We start from the raw sequence: 23,335 nt of genomic DNA, 5'->3' as shown, positions 1-23,335 counted from the left end.
GTGAGGAGTGGTGGTGGTGGGCGGGGGGGGGAGGGGAGTATGCCATTTAATTGCGGAGGGGGGGAAGGCCCCCCACCCCCTTACTGAGTACGTGTTTGGTTTACGCGTTGATGCATCGTAGTTTAACGCTCTGCAGACTGTGTTTAGCACGTAGAATTCTACCAATCGACCCGGCTCTACTGCATACTTAAAAGGGACCTTTGATTAATTTTTTTTAGTTTTTGCAGATGAGTGTCTTCAATACACGGCGTTCGCGCACATGTGCGAGCCTATATCTGAGCGTAGCCCTTCCACTAGCCTTTGTTTTGAAGTTGCTGCGTTTGTTTGTATTGAAATTGCGCTATGAATAATTGAATGAATTATGTTACTGTGCTGGCATTCGGAGGGACTATATATATATATATATATATATATATATATATATATATATTCTAACTGGTGGTGTACTCGTACAGGCAGGTGAGCTGTGTTGGGTGAGCTTTTGAACAACACTATGCAATGGGGAGAACGAGGCTTTTGAATCATGGATGCGGGACCTCAAGCAGGTGCCACATGAAGCTCACACATTTCTCTTGCACTTACCGCTAAATCACCATTGATATTTTTGTTGTTTCTCGTTTTTTGTCATTTTCTCTCTCTCACATATCGCATGCCATTGCCCCTCCCCCTGTACAGGGTAACCAACCGTAGCCTTTTCTTTGACTTTCTCTCTCTCTCTCTCTGTCGTTGTTGCAATGATTGAGGAATGCGTAGTACATTGCAGGACGTAGGGCTGTTCCAGCGGTCTTCCGTATAATCATACATCTTCCGCATATGTCTACTGCGTCGCTATTTGATGCAATGCACGGATAAGTGGGCAGGCTGTTGAACGAGAAACTCGGCAATTAATCTGACGGCGATTCCTTCAGAACACCGACCCCATACAAACGTATTTAACAGTTCAGTGCGTTTCTACCACACAGTACGACGGAGTCAAAACTCCGAACGCCGAAGAGAGGCCGCAGGTAATAACTTATACGGGGGCATCGCAATCCGCCGAGCGCTCTCGCCTTTTTGATCAGAAGATGGCACCGTAAGCGGTTCGGGGTGGGTCAGGTGAAGAAGAGGCGAAGGGAAAGAAGGAGTACGATGGTCGTTTAGCAGAACCACCAGGGGGCGTCGACGGCAAAATGACCGCGGGGTCTGTGGTCACGGATCGTCGATCTCCGGGAGAGTATCGGCGCGGCGCAGATTGACGCTTTAACCGCTCCCTCTCCCCTTCGGCGGGGGTGAGGGGCGGAGATGAGACCACGCGCTCCACTGGCTGCGATATCGACCGTCGCGCTCATAAGCCACCTGCTGAACGATGGTGGTCCCGAATGAACCACGCCCCACCTTCAACTCTTTCGCTCCGTCCACACTTCTTTCTTTCTTTCTTTCTTTCTTTCTTTCTTTCTTTCTTTCTTTCTTTCTTTCTTTCCGGCTTTCGCATTTCTGCCGCGCACGGCCTTCGCGGAGCAGCTGCTTCCTAAATACCGTATTTTCTCGAATATATCGGCACCCTTCTCCCTCGCCGTCATCTGGGGTTCGCGACGACCGCAGCGGGGGAGGGTGCATTGATCCTCAAAAAAAAAAAAAAAGAAAGAAAAGAAAGAACGAGAATAGAACGTACCATTTCAAAAAATTAACCCCGTGGTGTCCAACGTATCGCAAATGCTACGCTGAGTTTGATGCCCCGAAGTGCTGATTTAAGCGCCGAGAGACAATGTGAAACACATAGTTACGCTTTAGATACGCTGCAGTGAAGTTAAGGCTTTGGTTCGAATTTCCCTGATGCGGAACTGTGGATATTGGGGAGTTAAGTCGGTTTTTCTCGCACAGCTGGAGGGCCGAAATACGGTGTCAAAAGACAACCGCCTAGAATGTGTCGTGAGATGTTGTTGGAAATGAAAAGACCATGATGTGTAATGATAGGATCGAGCATGCTGTTCGCGATTTAAGTAAGAAATTGAACTTTTAACTGGGCCAAAAAGTCGCGCCTCTGTACTTGGGACAATGGTTGAATGATTGAGGCAATAAACGTGTCATTTACCTAGAAAAAAAGTCGCAGTTTCGCCCAAGAACCGAAGCATCGATTAACATGGCGAATTAGCGAACAGCTAGCTATACTAGTAGTGTTATCGGCCGTATAAACTTGTAAACATATGCAAACTAATTAAATTAACAAGCATGGTGTCACGCGAGCACCAGCAAACATGAACGCACCTCACTTGATGACCGCAGAAACTCGCTGTCAGAATGCTGGTGAGGGATCTCGGCAGCGGAAGCAGCGAGCAAATCTACCTTCGTGCAGCCGCTCGCATCAACGCGAACCTTAAGTCGCAAAAACCGTGCAGCGCGGACTCTGTATTCCGTCGCAGATGACTTTCACGGCCGGGCGCGCGAGGCCGCCCGGGTCGCATGGAGTAGAACGCGCCCCCCTTCCCTACCCTCCCCCGAAGCCTTGCGCGCGACGGAAGGCGGCGCGCTCCCACCCCTCGCATCAACGCGAACCTTAAGTCGCAAAAACCGTGCAGCGCGGACTCTGTATTCGTCGCAGATGACTTGCACGGCCGGGCGCGCGAGGCCGCCCGAGTCGCACGGAGTAGAACGCGCCCCCCTTCCCTACCCTCCCCCGAAGCCTTGCGCGCGACGGAAGGCGGCGCGCTCCCACCCCTCTCATCAACGCGAACCTTAAGTCGCAAAAGCCGTGCAGCGCGGACTCTGTATCCGTCGCAGATGACTTTCACGGCCGGGCGCGCGAGGCCGTCCGGGTCGCACGGAGTAGAACGCGCCCCCCTTCCCTACCCTCCCCCGAAGCCATGCGCGCGACGGAAGGCGGCGCGCTCCCGCCCCTCGCATCAACGCGAACCTTAAGTCGCAAAAGCCGTGCAGCGCGGACTCTGTATCCGTCGCAGATGACTTTCACGGCCGGGCGCGCGAGGCCGCCCGGGTCGCACGGAGTAGAACGCGCCCCCCTTCCCTACCCTCCCCCGAAGCCTTGCGCGCGACGGAAGGCGGCGCGCTCCCACCCCTCTCATCAACGCGAACCTTAAGTCGCAAAAACCGTGCAGCGTGGACTCTGTATTCGTCGCAGATGACTTTCACGGCCGGGCGCGCGAGGCCGCCCGGGTCGCACGGAGTAGAACGCGCCCCCCTTCCCTACCCTCCCCCGAAGCCTTGCGCGCGACGGAAGGCGGCGCGCTCCCGCCCCTCGCATCAACGCGAACCTTAAGTCGCAAAAGCCGTGCAGCGCGGACTCTGTATCCGTCGCAGATGACTTTCACGGCCGGGCGCGCGAGGCCGCCCGGGTCGCACGGAGTAGAACGCGCCCCCCTTCCCTACCCTCCCCCGAAGCCTTGCGCGCGACGGAAGGCGGCGCGCTCCCACCCCTCGCATCAACGTGAACCTTAAGTCGCAAAAACTGTGCAGCGCGGACTCTGTATCCGTCGCAGGTGGCTTTCACGGCCGGGCACGCGAGGCCGCCAGGGCCCGCCCGAAGTACAACGCCCCCCCCTAAGCCTTGCGCTCGACGGAAGGCGGCGTGCTTCCCCCCATTTTTGTCCGTTGCCTGCGCGAGATTGAGCCGAGATCGCCGACTCGCCTTCACACGCTTTCACTCGCGCATGCAGCATACGAGGCGTACGGCATGCGGCGACGATTTTTGTAGCCCTTGAACTTTATGCGGAACCTCACGGTGACGCCGACGGCAGGAATGCGCCTCTGATGCCACTATTAATCAGGCAGCTACGCGCGGAACTATATTCCGTTGCGCAAGGATATTGCCTGTCTACGCCCCGTACCTACGGTAATGCTGCAGATGACTTGTGGCGGACGATACGCGGAACACGCGAGTGCGCTTCTCCACACACCTCGTCTGACGACGAAGATGGCGGACATCGTGTAAAATTTTAAATAATGTAGCCGCGGACTGGCGACGCCATTTCTGCCGCCTCGCGTACTCCGCAACGTCCAGCTAAGCTTTCGAAACGCCTATCTCAGCTTTGACCGATATAGTTGAACGGTATGTGGAGAGACTTACCCAGTCACAGGCCTGGCATGCTTTTAACACTGTTTCTAGCGAGAGCACGGCCTTCTTTCAGTAACGCGCGGGAAAGCGTGCTCGCGGAATGTTCCATATCGTTGATCTAAAGGTTAATAAATTATGATGAACGACGAGAATGACGTCGCGTTCGCCTGTCGAGCCCGCGTGTATAGAGCGCAGGTACATTGCCGAGCGGTGGATGCCCTGATTCCATTGATCCCGCCGCACAAGATCGCCCCAGACGATGACCCGGTTTCTGCGCTCACGCTATGGACGAGAAGCGAATGCCGGACAGCTGGCCAACGTCCCTCGCCTGTGACGTCATAAGTGTTTCTACTTTGGGGCGCCCTTACCTGACTGCGTCGATACTGGCTGCGGAGTCCTATTCTATTTATTCGTCCATAGGCTTCCCCTCTGACGTTACTATAAATACAGCCTCGCCAATGCTTTTGGACCTACCTTCGCAGAATGCCGTGATCACGCAGGGGACGCCAGATTTGCGACTGCACTTTATATAGATACAAAGGCGAATGACTGTAGTTTTCCTTAGCGATGTGAGATTATTCTAGTACGAGCAGAAGAGCCCTTCTGTTCGATTCGCATTCGATTCAAGATTAGACTATTTGATGTTGTCGAATGTTCGTGTCTTTTCGAATATAAGAGACAATCACACCCATGGGAAGCAATGAACGGGGCTAGAACTAATGAATGAACATAAAGAAACAATGTTTATGTTCCTTTATGTTCGCCCATTAGATCGCGCCACGTACGTGCACGTTTTGTTCCTTTATGTTCGCTCGCCAGTGTAACACAAAGCGCAATACAGTCATAAACTCACGGGAAGTTAAGAGCGAGAAAAAGAGAGAGACACCAATTCTTGTGCAACTGCTCTCGATCCCGCATGCGAAACACGCTTGCCGCGCAGAGGCACCGCCTTCTATAGAAGCGAGCGCATGAGGCAGGTAATTGCAACTCAGGTACTTTCAAATAATTCATTAAGAATGGCGAGATTAGAGGCAGCCGATGTGCACGAATTCGCTGTTTCTATTTGGACAAGATGCGGCCACTCTGCCCACGTTTGCGCCCCCTTCAAAGAATGTGTACAGTGCTGCTATGTGACGCGCTGTTCCCTTGTTTAGTTTCTGTCTTCGTTACTGTTTCAGCGGAGCACCGGGTAACTGAAGGCGTTTTCGCTCGAAGGGCGAAGCATGCACTCACCGCGATAGCAAGGTTTAGCGCTACGCTTCGACTCCTTGGACCGTGGTCTAACTGTACGCAGGTGGGCCAACATTTTTGGTGCCCTTAAAAGCTACAACGCGCCGTGTATATGGGTGCCTGTTTAATGGCATCCCACAGGCGCCACTGCGCTGCCCGTAAAAAGCGGCGGCAGGGAAATTACATAACTTTCATATGTTGAGCACTAATGCTGTTTTGCAATTTTAAAGTACTGAGATCTAAGCTAAAGGGCATGGGCTGTGAATGAAATATCTAATTACTTCTTGTGCTCTGCAACGCTAAAAAAGTTTTGAGGAAATTGCAGTCAGGTAAGCGTAATCCCCCTTGAGCAACTTTGGCGGTTGGATATTATAGAATCTTCCGTATACCTTGCGTATGCGGAGTAGATAAGCAGTGGGTGACAAATGTCTAGGTATATAGGCAGCATCACGGCGGTGGCGAAAATTTGCCTGGAGTGTCCATATAACTGCCATCACATTAGGCACCTCAGTTGACTGGGTGCATAGTTACTATGAGTCTATCAGATAACGTAAATAAGCCTACTTCGGGCGGACTCCTCGCAAACCGTATACTTAAGGGCTTGATAGCGGGCTAGGTAGTTGTTCGGTTCCAGCTGGTGCTTTGGTGTCCGGGAAGTTGTAATGGTGCGAGGTTTCAACAGAGTATATATATTCTATTGCTCGAGAAGACGCTGCGTGGTGTCGAAACTGCTGGAAATGCGGTATCTCTCATGGCGGTAACCAACGATGGCCAGTGATTCGACATATTTTGTGCATCCGAATTAGTATTTCACTTTGTTCTGAAAATAAGGAACAGGTCGAGACTCGATTAGATGTTCGGGGGTTGTTTTTCTTGAATATTATTCAATTCGAATCTGAGAGAAAGAGAGAAAGACAGAAGAAAGGCAGGGAGGTTAACTAGAGATTATCGCCGGTTGGCTACCCTGTACCGGGGGAGGGGCAAGGGGATGCGATAGATGAGAGAGAGAACAATAAGAAATGAAAAAAAGAAAAGAAACCTACACACACGCGCGCACGCACACACGAACTGTTTCTGTGGGCACTGTCACGCAGCCCGCAAAGGCGTTGCTAGTGTTACACAGTCCCCTATTTCTAACAGTCTAATTTTCTTCCCTAAGTCTGCTGTTTTACGTCCTGTTGTCTACGCAATCTCATCATGTTCTCACCTAAGATTTTTTACAGTTCTTTTTATTACATTGTGATAGGATATGCAGGTTAAACGTCACACATCGAGTTCGATAAAGTGGTACTACCACATGATGCGTTGCGATTGCTACAAACCCTGAAGAGATACTTGAACAAAAGCTGCAAATAATGGTTGAGCGAATACGGTAGCTTGTGTGAAATTGCTTGGAAGCATTCCTGTGAGAACTCCTGAATTTGTAAGTGCCACTTCGGCGACCATTTGTCCATTTCTCTGTGATTTATTGCCGCAGATGCTGCATCCCGGCTTATGAATATCTGTAGCCCATGAGTGAGTGAGTGAATAAATTTTATTTTCGGAGACCAAGCTTTTGATGCCCGGATGTGGGCGGCCACCCTATTCCAGGTAGCCGTGGCCCCGCGCTGGTAGCCTGGCCTTCTTCACCAGCCGTGACAACTTAAGAAAATAAAGGTTACATGTACGCTTTCCAAATCAAACACAATTTGCGTAGATGCGCTAGCCAATTAGGCTCGCTTACTTACTTAACGTCAAACGGTTTCGCTTGTTCAAAAGAACTGTTTTCTCCCTACATACTGGCCTTTGTGTCACTGATTTCGGGATGAAACCTAGGCAAAGTTTATGGGTGATCCCGAGATCACTGCTCAGCCAAAGGTAATTACAGTGAACCACCGATAGACTTTCAGCAACCAGGTATGATCCATTCGGCCACGTCTCGTAACAACATCTATGGGATGTCCTATTAACACGCATTTTGCAAATATCAAGTAGTCGATGTCTCTTTGACGTCTATAATGCTTTAGAATCAGACTCCTTATAGACATTACGTACTGACGTCATGGTTATGTACTGTCATATCGGTTGGCTGCATTTTCAGTTTACTTGAATATTTATATAAGATACAGCATTGGTTGAGGGGGGGAGGCTGTTAATTAATGTTATTGAGGATTATTTTTATTGGACTATGTTTTTGAAAACTCTAAACTCCCCGAGTTTATTGCGCATGAAATGCCATTCACATTGAATGCGGTACCTAAGTTTTGCCGAAACGAAAGGCGGAACCATAGGCTCAGGTTAGGCAGCGAAGGCTCGTCTTAAATTTTAGACAATTGTTTTTCCAACACGTAGTAGCACGTTGCTATGGCGTCGCGCTGCCGAACACGTGACGTGTAATGCATGTTGTAACAACATGACAAAAATACTTTTAATCCGAAAGCATCATATGTTTTTTCACCACAGGTGGATAGTTCTCACCCTCAAAATAGGCCCCCCCCCTTTTCTTTTTCCCCAGCTTACCTAAGAGAGAATTATGGTTTTTCATCGGTTGATATCATAGTTCGAAGCTATCATGTCTGCATCTCGTATGTCTACATCCCTCTGCCTGTTTTCTGATCCAATTTACTCTTAAGGCTTTCGTTAACTCAATATGCTCAGTGTGCAAGGCAGGAGGTCCAGGAGATTAAGCATACGCTGCGCTTCCTTGTCGCAGGTGTGTGCACTCTAATGTGTGCACAGATCGTTTGTACTTTTCAGACTTTCGACTACATAGGTGTGGAGACATAGTGTGCTAAGTGTTATTAGGCGACAGTATCGTTTGTACTTTTGAGACTTTCAACTACATAGGTGTGGAGACATAGGTGTGCTTGTGTGAAAAGATTATTTGATATGTAACCGTGAACCCTGAATGATGTATGACGGAACCATCCAAGAGATAAGAAGTAGCCGGCGCCTTAAATTGCGCGCCAACATCTCCTTATATCATATCAATAAAAAAAATGTGTGCACTCTAATGTGTGCACGCCATGTGTCTGGTCGCGCTGTGTGGTCTCTCCGTGATGCAGCGTCTGCTGCGAACATTTATGATAAATCTGTCCTTATGATAAATCTGATAGTACATCTACTGTGGCACCTGCAAGCGCAGCTCGCAAGTCTAAACTGGAAAATATCCTCTAGATGTTCTATACAGACCTTTGCATGCCTATGGTGAGCCCGTCAAACATCGGGCCTTGTTTCGATATGTTGCTATAATGTTATTTTCTGTACATGTCTTGTAACCACTACTGCCTAAGGCCTCTTACCATGGGCTGCATGGTAGTACGCTTGAAATAAATAAATAAATAAATAAATAAATAAATAAATAAATAAATAAATAAATAAATAAATAAATAAATAAATTGCAGGTCACATATGTCCAGCTACGATACCCCTACGATGTAACAGCAACGTGACCTGGATGGCACTTGGCCTATCCGTGTTATGTATTCGTAATGTTGTTTGGACAAATCTATATAGATATCTATAGTATGTGCCCGATGTTTAAAACGTTATGTTCCATGGACATCTATGGAACATAAATTGATATCTGGATTTTATCTTCGAACAACTAGCCTTGATTTTCAAGTCAGCATAGCTTTTACAGCAGCAGAGCAAAGTCATCAAGACGCGAGCGGACTAAAGCTGGCTAGGCTGTCTCTCTCAGAGGTGAAGGGAAGGTAAACTCGGCTTTTGTGGATGGAGCTTGTTTGTCATTACTCACACTGCTGCAGTCGACATGAGTTGTGTTATCCCAAGTTCTCGCAGCTCCTCGCCGGCAGAGCCGAAGCCAGCGCTTGTCCCTCCATCACCTCTGAAAGAGAGCCTTGGCAGGCTGGTGTATGCTCACAGATCGAGCGTTTTTGCTGTGTTCGTGAAAATGCTAGGCTAATTAGAAAGAAAGAACTGGTTGTTCATGGTGAAAGTATTACCTTCGACTCAGTGTTGATGGCGTAATCTCCAATGAAATTTGCGAATACGTTGAGGCTTCGTCCTAAAGTCTTGCAGTAACCAGTACCCGTACCGCAAAGTTATCCATTTTAAATTTGTGCAGGTGTGTAGGGAAAGTGCTTCTTATTCGTCACTACTATATAAGCTGATGTTTTGTTGTGCCCTTCTTGAAATGGCGACGGTTCGGCTTCACTTTCAGGACATTATTTTCCACTCAAGAATCTGTTTCAACCTCCTTCCGTTATTCGCTTTCGTTTCCTCGTCGCTCGGCGATATTGTTTTATTGTGATAGCAATTATACGGACCCTCGAAACCCTGACATTTCCTATACCCCCATCCTCATCAAGGACAGATGCGGCGAGGGGTCTTCGTTTACTTGCTCAAACCAAGACTGAAACTTTGTGGAAGGCCTCGATTTTATCGAACTACCGTCTCTCCACCCGCTGGATCCTACATTGAAGCTGCAGATTCCATCAAACTTTTCCCGCCGTGATGCAACTTTACTGTGCCGCCTCTGATTAGGTGTGGCAGCTGCGAAAGCGACGAGACCGTTGGCTTCTTGGTCGGTCATCACTGAAAGGTATAGCGCAACAAGGACACAAGAAGAGACGAAGATGAGCACAAGCGCTTGTCTCCTTCTTCGTATCTTCTTGTGTCCTTGTTTTGTTGCGCTATACAGATACCTTTCTGCCAAAGACTGCTCATCCCTTATTGGAATGTCCGACACACCGATCTGTGACTCGTCCAACTGTGAAGAGACGGTCGAGCACGTGCGGTGTTTTTGTAATCTCCATGACAACGAACGCGACGTGCTTCGTAGGGTGTTCAACCGATTAGATAACGGACCATTTTCAGAGACTAAGATTCTCGCGGACCATGGCCCCACGCGTCGCAGGCTTACAAAGCCACGCGGGCACTGCTACGTTTCGTGAAAGCGGCTGGCCTCAGTGACCGCTTACAGGCGTGAAGTTATGGACATCCGCACATATTCACACCGCTAGTACCTTCTTCCCTCCAGCTCCTTTCTTTTCTTCCATAAAACCCGTTTCCCTGTGTAGGGTAGCAAATCGGACGTGCGTCTGGCTTACCTCCCCTACCTTCCTTTTCCTCCTCCTCCTCCTCCTCCTCCTCCTCCTCCTCCTCCTCGAAGAGCGATTGCGTCGTCGCCATCGCGATCGAAGAGTGTTCCGGCTTCCGCCCCCTGGCGTTGCTCGCGAACAATATAGCGTCTCTGCTGAACAGCTACGTGCACAGCACACTCTGGTGCACGCACTGTGTCTGAGTTCGATCTACCCATGGCCTCCGAGATTCGTTCGCCGGAAGGTTTAACCGGCGCGCGCAAATCTTGGAGGCCATGATCTATTTAATATTTTCATTCGGCGCTGACAATTGCCGACGTTTTTTCACAGCAAAGCTGTTTGCGGCTCTTCCGTGAATTTTCGTGTGCATGTGCAAAACCGTGGCCCGATCCCGAAGATGGAGCAAAAAGGGCCCAAGCGCAATGGCACATACCTCTGTGGGCTCCGCGACCTGTAACGTGCCCTTGAACTACCCTTGTCACACCTGGGACCCAAAGAGGTCCCAGGCACAAAAGGGTAAGATCAGAGGTTTGTATTCGAATGTTTAAAAAGAATACTGAGGGCAAGAAGAAAGTAAAGAAAGTGAAGCGTAAAAGTAAACAGAAAGTTACACAAGTGTCAGCATAATCCAAGTTGTGGTAGCCCTAGGGCTAATGATGTGCCACGTGATGATGCTAAATCTCACGGGATGCGGAGACAACTTCACTCACGACCAGCTTCTTGAAGAGCTTAAGATACGACCGTGAGCAAAGTTTGCGCGTGATGGTGCCGTTCTTCGGGTCCAAGAATCCCACTGGGCCAACGAGGATGGCGTCGACGGACGCTCGATGATAGCGTTGTGCGAGGTGTTGACTCACAGGCTCGTACTTCAAAATCTCAGCGTCCTGGGATTCGGAGAAGGCCTCTGGCCGGTTATCGAATAGGCAGCACATGTCGATTCCCATTTGACAACGATCACATCATAGCCCAAACGGCCAACCCGCGTCGGTCATGTCTACGTTCGCACCGGCCCTCTCTTTGTCGGCGTTCCAAGCACTTGCGAATCTAATTTCCTTTCCTTGCGCTCTCCCGTGGTGGCAGTCCCGCCGAAATGCCAAACGTGTCTAGATTTATCTGCCTCCTCGAGGCGGCGGTCCTGTCGTCCACGCGATTGACAATAAATGTGTGTGCGTACCTTTCGTCACGATGACCAGCGATCAAGACCTTTGTTCAAAATTCTGTGTCACCTCTGAGTCGTGTGCTAAGCAGCTTCGCTGGTCATTCACATTAACAGAGTGGAATGGCTCATGATTTTTTTTTCCTCTGTCTCATCTCGTGCACCATCAAGCTCTCTAAGTGTGCAATAAATTCGCTTTCCACCTTCACGGTGAGGTGGTTGGGTATTCTGCTCTGAATCAAAGTGGTGTCGATTGAACTCGTTCATTCTTTCTAACTATAGTAGAACAGCAGGCGTAAGCATTATGAAAAATCACCCCGACTTACCCGTTATTAGCATCTCGCGGCAAAATATCCTCCCGTTTAACATTGTGTTAAATGTTCTACCATCATTCTGTACCGCGAAATGATCAAATTCACAAACCACTGAATGTTTCTCGTTTCATTGATCATTATCACAAGGTAGCGATTGTGTCATGTTGCACCAGAAGTCTTTTTCAGTCGTTTGTTCCACGCACATCTCGAGAATAGAACCATCTTCCTGCGGGCATTAATACTACTGCTGATAACAATGCCTTTTAATCAAGCATTAGCTAATACCGTACAAATAGCAGCTATAGAGCGCTCGCAACCCCTTGCTTGCTTTCTAGTTATTGCCTTTCCTGTTCACCGTAGTTAGTGATTTAGCTAACATTGTATAATTAGCAGCAACCATTGTTCTTTTTTACATTGTAACCTATTGAACTTTTGAAACCGTTTTGTATCTCTTCAAAACCACTCCCCTCTGCAATGCCTCTGGCATTAAAGGCATTGTGACTAACTAACTAAATAAATAAACTGAATTAATGGGTAATTTTAAGCCGAATAGCTTTCACTGCCTACGGTGACATGTTTTCAGTATCTAGGCGAGTTACGTCACGCCAAGACTCGAGGTGTGCGCAGAGATGGAGAGGGCACAGAGAAAAATATTTGAGGAGAGGAATCTTCTAGGGTGCGATAGCGCGAGCCGGCGGCCCGATAATGCCACGGTCGGGCGAGGAGGAAACGATGGCAACACGCCCGACGCGTCATCTGTCATGATGTGGCGAAAACTGCGTTTACAAGTTCTTCTATGGACGTGACGCACAAAAATCGCCATGTCGTCTCATATATTACCTCTTCGGAGAGCGCGCCGCCAGCGTTTTGCCTTCTCGGCGATGCCGACTCACGACAGAGGGCGCCTCGGCGCCGTGGCCTATAAAGCACCTTAAACTTCGTAAAGTAGTGCCACGCTTTGAAGAATGCCGCCTCCTCCTCGCGCGCTCTAGCCGAGGACGCCGCAGCGTCGCTATTGGCCTAATAGCATCACGTGGGCCCTCGCGCCTTACTTCAGCGCCATATTTTGCTTGAGAAGCGTCTACGGAGTGGCGAGGAGCGCATGTTGGTGCCGTTGCTACGCTCGAACAGTGTAGGTGGCGCCATGGTCGAGGAGGGAGCGCGAAAGAGAGGAGAAACGAGGAAGAGTGAAGGCGGAGGAGGAGAGCCGCTGCTTTACGAAGTTTAAGGGGCTTTATTGGCCGACGCCGTGACTTCACTGAGACGCCCAAGCAAGCGCTGTTTCGCCTCCTCGATAAATCTTGCTCCGTGGGAGAGGGCCTCGACGGAGGCGGAACCAGCAAAGAGACACTGTGTCGCCGGGAAATTAGGGTTGCGCAGGCGTCCCTGAGATGTCCGGGAGGCGCTGACGTCACATCGGCGTCACTAGGTAGAGATAGTGGCGTCTATGATGGCGCCGGCGTTTCCGATTGACCCGCTTCCCCTAGCTCAGTGGCGGCGGCGTTCCGCAGGTCACTAAATATGCCGCCAAAAACCGATACCCAGCGAAGAAAAATAGGCAGATGAACGTCGTCTACGAGCTCAAAAGGCTCGACAACGTTATGCTGCCAAGGGGAGTGTGGCGTGGCAACAAAGACTGTACCGGGTGTGGGGCTCAGCGCTCAGCTCCGAGAAGCCGAACGTCAGCAGTCATATTCAACTGTTGCTGGTAACAAGCACTTCGAGAACCACTTCGTTAATGTCGCCTGCCCACATCCAAGTAAACTATTCGCTTCCCTGGCTAAGCACATTCGATGGTTTCTACATAATCTTGAATGTGTTAGTATTGTACAGATCACTCAATTGTTCCAAAGTTCAAGGAGTCAGCAAGTTATGAGACGGGCCGATCTCGGAGGCAATGTGAACGCGTGGAATGATTGATACTGATACCAGTGCATGATATGTGCCCCCTTAAGTGTTTTAATATATCATATTGCACAGATATTATAGAGATCAAAACGTTATTCGGCGAAGTCTGGCTGAGGGCGACGGAGCAGGTAGAGGAGCGCTGTGACGTACAGAGGCACGTGATAGGGACAGCTACGGGGAGTGCACTGGTTTGCGTACTGCTCTGCCGCATTCACCACTTCGTGTTCACGTGATTAACTGATGCAACATGGCGCCTGTATTGTGCAATCTCATTACCATTAGCTGTGCCCTCAACTCGCACCTCTTAATACTACAACTGAGCGGCGATAATGCAATAATTCTAATACGACCCCCATATCTTTCGACACTTATCCATCGACATCATTTGATTACGACCACTTCTATAAATTTATAGAAGTGGTCGTAATCAAATGATGTCGATGGATAAGTGTCGAAAGATATGGGGGTCGTATTAGAATTATTGCATTATCGCCGCTCAGTTGTAGTATTTAGAGGTGCGAGTTGAGGGCACAGCTAATGGTAATGAGATTGCACAATACAGGCGCCATGTTGCATCAGTTAATCACGTGAACACGAAGTGGTTGTGGCGCGATAGAATGGCCATAGACAGTAGGAGGGTGTTATGCAGAGGACGGCAAACAACTACTTATAAACTCGAAAATTCCTGCCATTCGATGATTGTCCGCCTGTCGAGTGGTAGGGAGGCGTCATTGCTAAAACCTTACAGTCTCCTAATTGTAGCACGTCAAGATTATTCCCTCTTTAGTGTCCTTTTAGAGAATGCCAGGCGGTTAAAACTACTTCGAAGCCGTCCACTACATACGGTGTCCCCCACTAACCACTACGTAGTTTTGGGACGACAAATTTCAAAATTTTAATAGGTCTGGCACAGCATAAAACGTTGTGACGCGCTGAGCTGGCAGCTATCGGTAAATCTAATATGCAGCATGTTTCTAGCTGACGACCTTGTGCACTTGAAGTCCTCTATTCATTCCGTTTTTTCCTATAGGGTCTTCTGCTTCCTCTGCTACACGAGGCTTGTCTGTTGCCCGGAATGGAAGCCAATGAGACAGGAAAGCTTATTTATTCCGCTTGACAGGCGGAGTAGAGGGGGGGGGGGGTAGGAGTGTAGTGCTATCTGTGCATATTCGTCTGTTTCCTGTACTTTCTCGATGTCGCGCACCCATTCCTGCGCGAACTGCTTTATCGGAGCGTCATGTCAGAGAAGGAGGAACAAGCGAGCTTTTTGCGATAAGTACCAGCGCGCAAAAGTAAAAAAAAATAATGTGACGACGATAAGTCATGTACAAACGTTGCATGATCGAAGTTTATTATTTCACGCGCATTTAAAATTTGCGGAAAGACCAGCAGGTAAACACCAACGGCACACTGCGCGTCATTTCCATAGCCCAGGGATGTGTGAGGGTTGCAAAATGGGCAATGGGCGACCATTTAATCGGCCTCGCTGTCCAAACTGCTCGCACCAACCGATTCGAGAAGCTCCATCAGTGGGTGGATGCAGAGAACGCGTGTCGGAGAGAAGCAGAAGTTCTGCTAGGACTCGTAGGGGAAAGGAAATAGTAAAAAATAAAAGTGAAGATATAAATGATAGGATGGACTGCTAAATCTCGCAACCTCGGATAGAACGACTGTTTTACGACAGTGGACAATTTAACGAATTGGGAATCAATCCGCTTGCGACAACTCTGCTGTTATTCATTGGTACATCCATATTGCGTGTTTCTTTTGTTCAATGCGTGCGGGCTCCCCAACGAGGAAGACGAACTGCTCCGGAGTGTCGAGCTGTCAGCTTAACTGACCAGCGCTGCAGTTATTTTTGTAAATAGTCTTTAGTGTTCAATCCATCGTTCGCGTAACAATTTGAACACGCCCGAGATAGATATTGCGATACACGCGCTGGAGAAACGAAAAACTGGTTAATGGCGTGCCGGTAAGGGGGGGGGGGGAGGAGGGAGGCTGCGGGGGAGTCGCTAAACCTGCAGCCGGCACAGTGAGGAAAAAACCGGCTGCGAAGGTGCAAAATCCGACCACGTGGCACCGCTATAATAATTACGGTAGATAAATGCGTAGACTGGCTATCCTAGAACGCAGTTGAGAAATTGAGGCTGCCACTTTCCACGTGTTAACACGCGCATGCATACCACAAGCGCACCCAACATTATACTAATCCCATACGACCGAAACGTTAGGAACGGGGTCTAAAACCACGATTCACGTCGAGAAACGAAACCGAGGTACGAAACTATCGCGCGAAGTCGTCGAAACACACGTGAGAAAGTTCGAAGCCTGCGGTTCGCGCCGTCCGTCGCGCGTTGGCAAGTGGCGCCACCTCGACGAGCGCCGAGCAGGGATCCCGGTGAGTCGCCGCAGTTGGAACGCGAGGTCGCAGTGGGCGGTGCCTGCGATCGGCGGCGCGATCCGCAGCTTGGCCCCGCGCCTTTGACAGGCGCAGCTGCGGCTACGTCACAATGACAAGGCCGCGCTTCCCGTCTGTCAAACGAGACGTAAAGCGACCTCTTAGCGTTGTTTGTAATCTTTTCCGAAGCGTCTGGCGAGAACGAAGCTGGTTCGCGGCGCGTGGGTTACTTTCTCGTTTCTCCGCGTGCGGTGTTATGTCGGTCTGCCTTGTCCCCTGCACCCTGTCTTTCTAAATCCTCCCCCCCCCCCCCACCTCTTTTCTTTTCTTTTTTTTTTTTTACGTATTTCCTATCTCGCTAAAGCTTGCCTTTCGGAACGCTGGGAGCGCCTCGTAAGGAGCGTAGGAGGCCCCGATTTCGACACTGAGCGGTTTTCCTAGCAGTGTTGCGCGCAATTCGGCCGAGCTTCCGGATTCGCGATCGCTTTTGGTGCGGCTCCGTCAGCCTACCGCAGCTACTTCCGTTTTGTCTTAGGTTTTGCCTGGCGTCGTAGCTTTCGCCGCAGTACACGATTGTGGGCAACGGTGCACCCTTTACAGGGCGTGGTGGAGCAGTGCTTTCTACACTGCGGTACAGGGAACACTTGTCTTAACTTGACTGGTAGAGGAGGGAGGAGGGAAGAGAAAAGTAGAAGGCAGGGAGGTTAACCGGAATAGCGTCCGGTTGGCTACCCTACACCGGGGGAATGGGGAAGGGGAAAACAAAGATCACAGGGAGAGAGAGGAGGGAAGGAAAGAAGGAAATTGCGGTGAGTTCACTGACGCGTGAGGTCTTACAGAAATTGCGTTAAAAGTCACAGATGGTCGCACAAACCCGTCGTCCTTAAGAAACACAAAAGCGCCTTCACCGCTTTATGGGCCGACGGGCGATGGGGGCGGTGTTCCAGCAGCGCTTGCACAGAAAGTGGCCGATTGTCCAGTTTTTGAAAAAAAAAAAAAATATGGACCAGATTTAGTTTAGCGTCCATTGCGAAAGTTTCAACATGAAGATTTGACCTGGTGTAGCACAGACGACTGCGGGAAAGGGTGCACATACACATTCCTATTCAATGAGGCAAAATTATGTATTGCATAATGTGTATTCGACTGTAAATGTTCGTGACGATACTGCGGAATGAAAGCACAGGATGAAGTTATAAAAGATTTTGTACTATTTTTCTTTTTTGCACAGGAGATGGTTTGACAAGCGTTTTAAGACAGTAGAAAGGCGGAATGCTGTATTGGTGCATTGCTTTAAATTTTATTTGAGCACCTTGGCACCGCCCGAGCCGTTTTGCCGTAACAATGCTGGTCTTGCTGCAACCTCGGCACAACGCCCAGACTGAACTTAACGCTTTGAGAATGCTGATATATTGACCCATGCTCGTACCCCGCGTTCGTGTGATTCTCACCCTCTATCCTTTTCTCGCTCCCCGTTGCCTCCTCGCCAGCGCAGAGTTGTGGATGAAAGCGCACAAGTTCAATCCACCTTCTCTGCCTTTGTATACCTTTCTTTTAATACATTTTCTTTATCCTATTATACTGCTTCTGACATTACACAGAAACTCTTACCGCAGGTATGAAGCTTCGCATATACTGTGACGAGGATAACAGTAGACAACTTCTAACTTCGCGCCACGACAGCCTACCTGAATCTGCTTGGAAAGGTCGCTGCTTGAAAAGAGCACATGTTTTGTTGATGCCTCTCGACTGCAGCATCTGTCAACGAGAGCATCGTGGATCCCAATTTTGAATGTGATCTTTTTATCCGAAATCGAAAAACAGACATTGACCAACAACAGGGTCGACAGTCACAATATGTATTCAAAAATGAAACTCAAAGGAGCCGTTTCCCGTTGTGACTGCTGTCTCGAATCACGCGAGCTTCAATGGGGATTCGACGCTTGATGGATTTCGTAGAAGTAGCTCACATCCCCAGTTCGTTATAGCTCCAGCAGTAAAATTCAAACGTTCACCCGCATAATGCCCGGCTCGGGAGTGTTAAAACCAATCCACAGCGGTATTTCACGCACGGTGCATTCACCGGACAAACGGTACGCCGCGTACGCGCACACGGAAGCCAGCTCAGCCGGCGGCCCCGAGCTCAGGGCTCGGACCGCGGCTCGGTCTGGAAACACTGTTGTTTAGCGCTGCTCAGCGACCCCTCACGACGACGCTGGAAACCAGGGATCGACAGAAGGGAAGCAGCTGAAGGACAAGGCGCTCGTCGAAGAAAGTTGTGACGGCGGCGGCGCTAGCGTCAGCGTCGACGCCGCGCGGTGGCGTTAGCGGCGGCAGCTGTTCTCGCGTGAGCCCGCGAGAAAGGAAGGTGCCGCCGCCGTCGTCGTCGTCGCAGTTTTTTGTGCTCTCTCGCGGGCGTTGCCATGGCGACCGAGCTGTCAGGGTGAGGAGCGGGGGGAACCCGTGCCAGCGATGGCGTCCGACCGCCTGCGCTCCGAGCCAGGACCGCCCTGACCTGGACTCTCGCGCCGCCGGGGCCAGAGGTGAGTGAGCTTGCCGGCGAGCCCCGAGTCGGTCTCGGCCACCCGCCGCCCGGAGTTACGGTCCGCACGCGAGCCGACGGCGGCCCCGGGGTCGCGGCGAGACCGCGGAGTCTTCGCCAGCCTCCCTTTCTTCGGCGCCCGCTCGGGTTCGAGCTCGACTCGACGACGGCGACGGTGCTGTGCAACGCGCGCGCGCCCGCGCGCGCTCTCTCCCTCTCTCGCCCAACACGCACGCACGCACACACGGTCGCACTCGAACTCTCGTCGGCGCCGGCGGCGAAACCGAGCCACGGACCCGGCTATCCGTCGCGTCGCGTTACGTTTTCCGATCGCCTCCGGCGGCGTACACAGCGAGCGAGGCGACGAGACAACTGGGTGAAGCGACCCAAGTGTGTGTAGCGCTGGAGAAAACGCAGCGGCGCAGACTCCGAGTGTGGAAGGCGACGATCGCGGTTCCCAGTATCGGCGCTTTTTCTCAGCACGCTTTCCGTTGCCAAGTCGCCGGCGCGTTCTCTTCGCACAGTTCGGATATATCGTTTCGAACGTCTCCAGCAAGGGCGAAAGAAAAAGCGATAATAAACGACGAAAGCTTAAACACGGAGGGACTGACTGGCTACCGTGTTTTGAAAGGATCGGCCCCATCGTCGGGAGGCGATACGAGCCGCGACGATGAGGTTTGGAAGCGCGTACCTCCGGCGATGTCTGAAGGTGGGCGCCGCGCGTTAGGAGTTTCTAGAAACTACAGGAACCCGACACGATTGTGGCCTGTTTCCCCCGGCGTTTATTTGAAAGCGACCGATATCGCTGTTTCGTGTTTATTGCGAGCGCTTTGAAAAAAAAAAAAAAAACACGAAAGAAAGGGAATACGGGTGCAACCTCAAGTTGAGAGGTATAGGCTTCGGGAAACGGGCGCCGCGATTGCCTGTCGATCGGAAAGGCGTCGCGCAACAATCGGCTTTCGAGACTCGGGGTCCGCGGTTTCGATTTGTGTCTGTCTAGTCCGGTTTAGTTGCCAAGCACGAGGTCGCGGGATCAGATCCGCGCCGTGGTGGTGGCCTCATTCCGATGGGGGCGAAATTAGGTGCACGTTTAAAGATACCCAAGTGTGGTCGAAGTTAATCGGGAGTGCGCCACTATGGCGTGCCTCATAAGCAGATCGTGGTTTTTGCACGTAACACCCGGTAATGTATTTATTAGTCCTGTTTAATGGGGGCTGCGCTGTTCTGTACTCCTTATATTGGTTAGCGAGATCCGGGATGACTGAAGGAACTAGACTGTTCTTCTTTAGTCGGAAGCGTTTACCGAAACTTGGCTGCTTTGGGCCATCGAGCTTTAAATTCTGTACAGGTTCGTGTCGATCCTGGTCTCCCCTTGCTTTCCGCGTGGCCCCTGTAGCTGCATGGTGCGTTGGCTCACAACTGAATTCCCTCGAAACCTGGTTCGAAAACAGCAATTTAATTATATATATTTTTTTTTGTTTTAAATTCTGGCGTCTTACGCCCGAAAACGATCTGATTATGAGGCACGCCGTAGTGGACTACTCCAGATTAATTTCGACCACCTGGGGTTCTTTAAAAGGGGCACCCAATGCACGGTATACGGGCGTTCCTGCAATGCAGCCGCCGCGGCTGGGATTTGATCCCGCGACCTCGTTGAAAACAAACAAAATTGCAACTTCTCGCTTCTTTCAGAGGGAGAACTTCATATATACTGACGCCCCGTAGCGTTTCTTTGTTCGGCACTACCGAGTGCGTACGCGATTGTACGAAACGCCTTGCTGCCTCTTGGCAAAATAAAACGAATAATGAAAGGATAGACCATGGACAATCACAAAACATCGTCCGCCGGGAAGTCGCGGATCTGTTTTTATTTTCCCACCTGTGTTCTTGCAACGATCTTCTCGCCCGGTATATTCAGTATCGGCAGGTGTTCTTGTTGCGAGCTCGTTTTTGTGCTCGCGGTTATTGTGTGTATATTATGGATCACTCTCGGCTCTATTTTGTATACAGTATGGAGCGGATGATTCTGACGTTTGACCTCCGGCTCTTGATGTGGTCGCTCTTTGCATCGCCGGTCGACTCCCCCCCTCTCCATCTTTTCTTTTCTTGCCGAGTCTCCCTCTCCCTTTATTTCACGTTTTTCTTTGCCAATTGTGCTGTGAATATCTCATCCGCAAACGCAGCTGCGTCTCAACAAGGACCGTTCGCTTCCATCTCCAAAGTCATCCGCGTATACGCTTCACATTAATTAGTGTTTGCAAGCGTTTCATGATCTCATTATCTCTATAGTTGAAAGGAGAGGGCTACGCGGGGGGATGAAACTCTATCGGTACCTTAAATGCTCCCAAACAGTCGGCGATTTGAAATTTGATTTGAATGTGAGACCCGGAGACAAGCACACGTCCTCACTTTTTCTATTTTTTTTTTTTTTTGCGTGCGCTTCGAAGAACGCGACGTGGCCACTTTCTCGTGTTGTCAGTCGTTGACTAATTGGCTCTTACGTGGTTAAGGTCGAGCTCGTGCACGGCCCGGGCGTGCGCAGTTGTACCGCGCCCCATTCCGGTTTCCTAGCGATCGCATGTTCGTCGTTTTCAGTTGTCGCAGCAGCTAAAGCAACGCGGTTCGGCACAAGACAGGCCGTCACGCTCGAAACGCGCGTGTGTAGTTGAACCCGGATGTAACGAAGCCGGACAAGGCGAATATTATCCTCTGCGCTGAACGTGCGCAACTTGTTGAGCGGCATTCGTGTAACGCGAACTCTCTTATAACGAATTGGACCGAATTGGAGCATGCACCGTGGAGCGCTCGAATACGAAGCGTGGCTTCGCTCGACGTTCCAGAACATAGAGTTTCCTCACCACATTACCTAGAGGGAAATCTGGCGCTGCTGCGCTGTGGTATGCATGGCAATGCCGGTATATTGTGACTTCTGGTTGGCATCGTTCTCGGAGAGCCAGGCAAGCACCGTTCCGTCTGTCACAGTGATAAATTTTCCAATAAAACAGCACGTAAAAAGCTGTGTGAGCTTTATTATTACACAGAAACATGTTTTGTTTAACTACGAGAACTTGTTATTGCTTGTACAATTATATGAACTGTAAAAATCATCAGCCGGCCTCTAAAGTTGGAAGACACACGGCTAGATTCATGCTCGCTTTGGAACAGTTTGTCGTCTGTTCTTGCTTTGCTGCGCTTGGTTATGCATTGTAGGTGAATAAACTTCACTGAAAGATATAATTTGCGTGAATGGAAGCATTTTATGAAGATTTTTCTTTAAGAACGCGTTATTTGTGTAGCCATATCCACGTTTCTGACGAAGCCTCTTACAACACCAGCCAACACGAGCATCGCAGACACATATACCATCATTCCCATGACGGCACGACGCCCCTTAAGAAACTCCCATAGACGGTGGCGCCAGATTTCCCTCTAGGTATTAGAGAGAGAAACTCTATTCTTCAGAATGCACTGTCTCTGGTTTCTGTGCGACACCAGTGCACCGTACCGACACTGGAGAAAGGGTAGATTGGATCATGTCTACACTGTCTTGTACACCCGCCAACGTCACACCTAGTGATGCCGAGAAACCGTCGTGTGCACAGGCAAAGATTACTGCTTACCAAGCGAAGTTTTGTTTGCGATTACTACATGTCCTTGTCCTTGTCCTTGAACGACTATATATATATATATATATATATATATATATATATAGTCGTTCACGTAAACGCATATAAAGAAATGTTTGTGCGGGCATTTCGTCACGATGACCACTGATCAAGACAATAAATGTGTTCGTACCTTTGTTCAAAATTCTGCGTGACCTCTTTGCGGTGTGCTAAACAGATCCGCTGGTCATTCACCTTTACAAAGTGGAATGGCTCACGATTTTTTTTCTTCCTTTCCTATTTCTTTTCTTTCGCTGCAAACACAATAGGCTTGCCGGATGTTATTCGACTCGTAATCAATTTCAATGTCGAAACATTTCTGTTGGTGCAACGTTAGCACGCTATTCTTCGGTTAGGCTCAAGAAGTGCTGACTCTCCGGGCGCGCTTTGAAATAATCCCGTAAAATTTTTGTTTGTTTGTTTGCGTTTTTTTTTTTTTTTACAGTGCGGAAACAATCCATTTCGCAGTAGATTTTGAGTCTGGTGTATTGTTTCTGGAAATTGATGCCAGGTTCACAGTGTATAGAAAAGCGTTAGGCCTTGAGTACTGACGGTCTTCGATTTTACGACTGCGTATTCCCCCTAAAATCAGTAATGTAAATGACTTACTTCATAAAACCTGGTTAGGTAATCATCCTATCGTCAATTATTACGCAATTTCTAATGCTCATCACTGCTACGAAGCTTAGTCACTAAAGTTTTTAATTTTTATCTCAAGTCTGCTTTCTTATTTTTGATGATCTCAGACTTCAATATGAACTTTATTCTGCATCTTCAAGATTCAAGAGATATGCTGGGAGCGGTCTGAAAATACCCAACCTTCACGTTGGCCTGCCTGTCACCACGTCCCCTTTACAGTCATGTTGGGTGCTCTTCTGAAAAGCGTAATTAGGCAGTTCTACTATATATATATATATATATATATATATATATATATATATATATATCGTTTTTTGCACAAGCATGCAGCTTCGAGTGATCTGATCGATCAAATTATAGCAACCGTTTACTTTTAGTATGCCAGCATTA

General features: G+C 49.5%; 1 protein-coding gene across 3 annotated transcripts in view; it reads left to right on the top strand.

Annotated features, from left to right (window-relative positions):
* Nucleotides 1–23,335, top strand: part of LOC142557061 (uncharacterized) — a 169,913-nt gene that overhangs the window by 5,103 nt on the left and 141,475 nt on the right. The window contains exon 1 of one of the 3 annotated variants that reach the window (XM_075668628.1): nucleotides 18,478–18,642. The exons of the other annotated variants lie outside the window; for them this stretch is intronic. The gene's annotated coding sequence lies outside the window, so the exon portion shown is untranslated. Of the gene's footprint in view, nucleotides 1–18,477; nucleotides 18,643–23,335 lie in introns of those variants that run through there. 3 annotated transcript variants of the gene reach the window in all.

The sequence above is a fragment of the Dermacentor variabilis genome, chromosome 9 (assembly GCF_050947875.1).
Source record: "Dermacentor variabilis isolate Ectoservices chromosome 9, ASM5094787v1, whole genome shotgun sequence".
Lineage (NCBI taxonomy): Eukaryota > Metazoa > Arthropoda > Arachnida > Ixodida > Ixodidae > Dermacentor > Dermacentor variabilis.
Note: the sequence above shows the minus strand (reverse complement) of the source record. Positions and strands in the feature narration are given on the sequence as shown.